Source organism: Lolium rigidum, chromosome 6, assembly GCF_022539505.1.
Source record: "Lolium rigidum isolate FL_2022 chromosome 6, APGP_CSIRO_Lrig_0.1, whole genome shotgun sequence".
Taxonomy (NCBI): Eukaryota; Viridiplantae; Streptophyta; class Magnoliopsida; order Poales; family Poaceae; genus Lolium; species Lolium rigidum.
This window is the reverse complement of record NC_061513.1, coordinates 211,604,651-211,611,150: the sequence shown is the minus strand read 5'-3', so window position 1 is coordinate 211,611,150 and position 6,500 is coordinate 211,604,651.

Sequence of the window (6,500 nt, the reverse complement as noted above, 5' to 3'; positions counted from 1 at the left end):
AGCAGATTTGTATTTCGAGTATTAAAAGAATGGACCGGGGTCCACGAGTTCACTAGAGGTGTCTCTCCCATAAGATAAAAGCATGTTGGGTGAACAAATTACGGTCGGGCAATTGACAAATAGAGAGGGCATAACAATGCACATACATGACATGATAAGTATAGTGAGATTTAATTGGGCATTACGACAAAGTACATAGACCGCCATCCAACTGCATCTATGCCTAAAAAGTCCACCTTCAGGTTATCATCCGAACCCCTTCCAGGTATTAAGTTGCAAAGCAACGAGACAATTGCATTAAGTATGGTGCGTAATGTAATCAACAACTACATCCTCGGACATAGCGCCAATGTTTTATCCCTAGTGGCAACAGCACAACACAACCTTAGAACTTTCGTCACTTGTCCCGAGTGTCAATGCGGGCATGAACCCACTATCGAGCATAAATACTCCCTCTTGGAGTTAAAAGCAAAAACTTGGCCGAGCCTCTACTAGTAACGGAGAGCATGCAAGATCATAAACAACACATATGTAATAACTTGATAATTAACATGACATGGTATTCTCTATCCATCGGATCCCGACAAACACAACATAGAGTATTACGGATAGATGATCTTGATCATGTTAGGCAGCTCACAAGATCCAACAATGAAGCACAATGAGGAGAAGACAACCATCTAGCTACTGCTATGGACCCATAGTCCAGGGGTGAACTACTCACTCATCACTCCGGAGGCGACCATGGCGGTGTAGAGTCCCCGGGAGATGAATCCCCTCTCCGGCAGGGGTGCCGGAGGAGATCTCCGGAATCCCCCGAGATGGGATCGGCGGCGGCGGCGTCTCGGTAAGGTTTTCCGTATCGTGGTTTTTCGCCTCGGGGGTTTCGCGACGGAGGCTTTAAGTAGGCGGAAGGGCGAGTCGGGGCCGGACGAGGGGCCCACACCATAGGGCGGCGCGGGCCCCTCCTTGGCCGCGCCGCCATGTGGTGTCGCCACCTCGTGGCCCCACTTCGTATGCTCTTCGGTCTTCCGGAAGCTCCGTGGAAAAATAGGCCCACTGGGTCTTCGTTTCGTCCAATTCCGAGAATATTTCGTTACTAGGATTTCTGAAACCAAAAACAGCGATGAAAACAGAACTGGCACTTCGGCATCTTGTTAATAGTTTAGTTCCAGAAAATGCACGAATATGACATAAAGTGTGCATAAAACATGTAGGTATCATCAATAATATGGCATAGAACATAAGAAATTATCGATACGTCGGAGACGTATCAAGCATCCCCAAGCTTAGTTCTGCTCGTCCCGAGCAGGTAAAACGATAACAAAGATAATTTCGAAGTGATATGCCATCATAACCTTGATCATACTATTTGTAAACATATGTAGTGAATGCAGCGATCAAAACAATGGTAATGACATGAGTAAACAAGTGAATCATAAAGCAAAGACTTTTCATGAATAGTACTTCAAGATAAGTATTAATAAGTCTTGCATAAGAGTTAACTCATAAAGCAATAAATCAAAGTAAAGGTATTGAAGCAACACAAAGGAAGATTAAGTTTCAGCGGTTGCTTTCAACTTGTAACATGTATATCTCATGGATAATAGTCAACATAGAGTAATATAACAAGTACAATATGCAAGTATGTAGGAATCAATGCACAGTTCACACAAGTGTTTGCTTCTTGAGGTGGAGAGAGATAGGTGAACTGACTCAACATAAAAGTAAAGAGAATGGTCCTTCAAAGAGGAAAGCATCGATTGCTATATTTGTGCTAGAGCTTTTATTTTGAAAACATGAAACAATTTTGTCAACGGTAGTAATAAAGCATATGAGTTATGTACATTATATCTTACAAGTTGCAAGTCTCATGCATAGTATACTAATAGTGCCCGCACCTTGTCCTAATTAGCTTGGACTACCGGATCTTTGCAATGCACATGTTTTAACCAAGTGTCACAATGGGGTACCTCCATGCCGCCTGTACAAAGGTCTAAGGAGAAAGCTCGCATTTTGGATTTCTCGCTTTTGATTATTCTCAACTTAGACATCCATACCGGGACAACATGGACAACGAGATAATGGACTCCTCTTTAATGCATAAGCATGTGGCAACAATTATTATTCTCATATGAGATTGAGGATATGTGTCCAAACTGAAACTTCCACCATGAATCATGGCTTTAGTTAGCGGCCCAATGTTCTTCTCTAACAATATGCATGCTCCAACCATAAAGGTGGTAGATCTCTCTTACTTCGGACAAGACGGACATGCATAGCAACTCACATGATATTCAACAAGGAATAGTTGATGGCGTCCCCGAAACATGGTTATCGCACAACAAGCAACTTAATAAGAGATAAAGTGCATAAGTACATATTCAATACCACAATAGTTTTTAAGCTATTTGTCCCATGAGCTATATATTGCAAAGGTGAATGATGGAATTTTAAAGGTAGCACTCAAGCAATTTACTTTGGAATGGCGGATAAATACCATGTAGTAGGTAGGTATGGTGGACACAAATGGCATAGTGGTTGGCTCAAGTATTTGGGATGCATGAGAAGTATTCCCTCTCGATACAAGGTTTAGGCTAGCAAGGTTATTTGAAACAAACACAAGGATGAACGGTACAGCAAAACTCACATAAAAGACATATGGTAAACATTATAAGACTCCATACCGTCTTCCTTGTTGTTCAAAACTCAATACTAGATATTATCTAGACTCTAGAGAAACCAAATATGCAAACCAAATTAGCAAGCTCTAAGTATTTCTTCATTAATGGGTGCAAAGTATATGATGCAAGAGCTTAAACATGAGCACAACAATTGCCAAGTATCAAATTATCCAAGACATTTTAGAGTTACTACATGTAGCATTTTCCAATTCCAACCAAATAACAATTTAACGAAGATGAAACTTCGCCATGAATACTATGAGTAGAGCCTAAGGACATATTTGTCCATATGCTACAGCGGAACGTGTCTCTCTCCCATAAAGTGAATGCTAGGATCCATTTTATTCAAACAAAACAAAAAACAAAAACAAACCGACGCTCCAAGCAAAGTGCATAAGATGTGACGGAATAAAAATATAGTTTCGGGGAGGAACCCGATAATGTTGTCGATGAAGAAGGGGATGCCTTGGGCATCCCCAAGCTTAGATGCTTGAGTCTTCTTAGAATATGCAGGGGTGAACCACCGGGCATCCCCAAGCTTAGAGCTTTCACTCTCCTTGATCATATTGCATCATACTCCTCTCTTGATCCTTGAAAACTTCCTCCACACCAAACTCGAAACAACTCATTAGAGGGTTAGTGCATAATAAAAATTCACATGTTCAGAGGTGACACAATCATTCTTAACACTTCTGGACATTGCATAAAGCTACTGGACATTAGTGGATCAAAGAAATTCATCCAACATAGCAAAAGAGGCAATGCGAAATAAAAGACAGAATCCGTCAAAACAGAACAGTCCGTAAAGATGGATTTTATTAGGCCACCAGACTTGCTCAAACGAAAATGCTCAAATTGAATGAAAGTTGCGTACATATCTGAGGATCATGCTCGTAAATTGGCTTAATTTTCTGAGCTACCTACGGAGAGATAGACCCAGATTCGTGACAAGCAAAGAAATCTGGAACTGCGCAGTAATCCAAATCTAGTACTTACTTTTCTATCAAAGACTTTACTTGGCACAACAAAACTCAAAACTAAGATAAGGAGAGGTTGCTAAAGTAGTAAACAACTTCCAAGACTCAAATAAAAACCAAGTACTGTAGCAAATTAACACATAGGTTATCTCCCAAGAAGTTCTTTCTTTATAGCCATTAAGATGGGCTCAGCAGTTTTAATGATGCACTCGCAAGAAATAGTATTTGAAGAAAAAGAGAGCATCAAGAGGCAAATTCAAAACACATTTAAGTCTAAAATGCTTCCTATGCATAGGAATCTTGTAAATAAACAAGTTCATGAAGAGCAAAGTAACAAGCATAGGAAGATAAAACAAGTGTAGCTTCAAAAATTTCAGCACATAGAGAGGTGTTTTAGTAACATGAAAATTTCTACAACCATATTTTCCTCTCTCATAATAATTTTCAGTAGCATCATGAGCAAACTCAACAATGTAACTATCACATAAAGCATTCTTATCATGAGTCTCATGCATAAAATTATTACTCTCCACGTAAGCATAATCAATTTTATTAGTTGTAGTGGGAGCAAATTCAATAAAGTGGCTATCATCATATATAGGAGGCATATTGTAATCATAAAAGAAAATTTTATCCTCAATGCTTGGGGGACTAAAAAGATCATGCTCATCAGAGCCAGCTTCCCCAAGCATAGAATTTTCCATAGCATTAGCAACAATGGTGTTCAAAGTATCCATAGTAATAACATTCCCATTAGCATGCATATAAAGTTCCATGGGTTTTTTAATTCTCTCTTCAAACACATCATGTCCTAATTCAAGATAAAGTTCATAAAGATCTCTCATATTTTTGTTGTTTTCCATTATGCTTAACTAGTGAAATAAAAACATGCATGATATTAAGTAAAGTAAAACAAGTAACTAATTTTTTTTTGTGTTTTTGATATAGCAAACAAGATAGCAAATAAAGTAAAACTAGCAACTAATTTTTTTGTATTTTGATATAATGCAGCAAACAAAGTAGTAAATAAAATAAAGCAAGACAAAAACAAAGTAAAGAGATTGGGAAGTGGAGACTCCCCTTGCAGCGTGTCTTGATCTCCCCGGCAACGGCGCCGTGAAAATATGCTTGATGGCGTGTATTTCACACGTTCGTTGGGCAACCCCAAGAGGAAGGTATGATGCGCACAGCAGCAAGTTTTCCCTCGAAAGAAACCAAGGTTTATCGAACCAGGAGGAGCCAAGAAGCACGTTGAAGGTTGATGGCGGCGGGATGTAGTGCGGCGCAACACCAGAGATTCCGGCGCCAACGTGGAACCTGCACAACACAACCAAAGTACTTTGCCCCAACGAAACAGTGAGGTTGTAAATCTCACCGGCTTGCTGTAACAAAGGATTAACCGTATTGTGTGGAAGATGATTGTTTGCAGAGAAAATAGTAAAAACAGGTATTGCAGCAGATTTGTATTTCAGTATTAAAAGAATGGACCGGGGTCCACAGTTCACTAGAGGTGTCTCTCCCATAAGATAAAAGCATGTTGGGTGAACAAATTACAGTCGGGCAATTGACAAATAGAGAGGGCATAACAATGCACATACATGACATGATAAGTATAGTGAGATTTAATTGGGCATTACGACAAAGTAAATAGACCGCCATCCAACTGCATCTATGCCTAAAAAGTCCACCTTCAGGTTATCATCCGAACCCCTTCCAGTATTAAGTTGCAAAGCAACAGATAATTGCATTAAGTATGGTGCGTAATGTAATCAACAACTACATCCTCGGACATAGCGCCAATGTTTTATCCCTAGTGGCAACATGACACAACACAACCTTAGAACTTTCGTCACTCTGTCCCAGGTGTCAATGCAGGCATGAACCCACTATCGAGCATAAATACTCCCTCTTGGAGTTAAAAGCAAAAACTTGGCCGAGCCTCTACTAGTAACGGAGAGCATGCAAGATCATAAACAACACATATGTAATAACTTGATAATTAACATGACATGGTATTCTCTATCCATCGGATCCCGACAAACACAACATAGAGTATTACGGATAGATGATCTTGATCATGTTAGGCAGCTCACAAGATCCAACAATGAAGCACAATGAGGAGAAGACAACCATCTAGCTACCGCTATGGACCCATAGTCCAGGGGTGAACTACTCACTCATCACTCCGGAGGCGACCATGGCGGTGTAGAGTCCTCCGGGAGATGAATCCCCTCTCCGGCGGGGTGCCGGAGGAGATCTCGAATCCCCCGAGATGGGATCGGCGGCGGCGGCGTCTCGGAAGGTTTTCCGTATCGTGGTTTTTCGCCTCGGGGTTCTCGCGACGAGAGGCTTTAAGTAGGCGGAAGGGCAGAGTCGGGGGCCAGACGAGGGGCCCACACCATAGGGCGGCGCGGGCCCCCCCTTGGCCGCGCCGCCATGTGGTGTCGCCACCTCGTGGCCCCACTTCGTATGCTCTTCGGTCTTCTGGAAGCTCCGTGGAAAAATAGGCCCCTGGGTCTTCGTTTCGTCCAATTCCGAGAATATTTCGTTACTAGGATTTACGAAACCAAAAACAGCGAGAAAACGAGAGCCGGCACTTCGGCATCTTGTTAATAGGTTAGTTCCAGAAAATGCACGAATATGACATAAAGTGTGCATAAAACATGTAGGTATCATCAATAATGTGGCATGGAACATAAGAAATTATCGATACGTCGGAGACGTATCAGTCATCAAGACTATTTTCTGGCGCCGTTGCCGGGGAGCATAGCTTTATTTGGAAGTTCACTTGGATTGATATTGTTCGCTGCAAATTCTCCATCATGGGTAAATCTCGCGA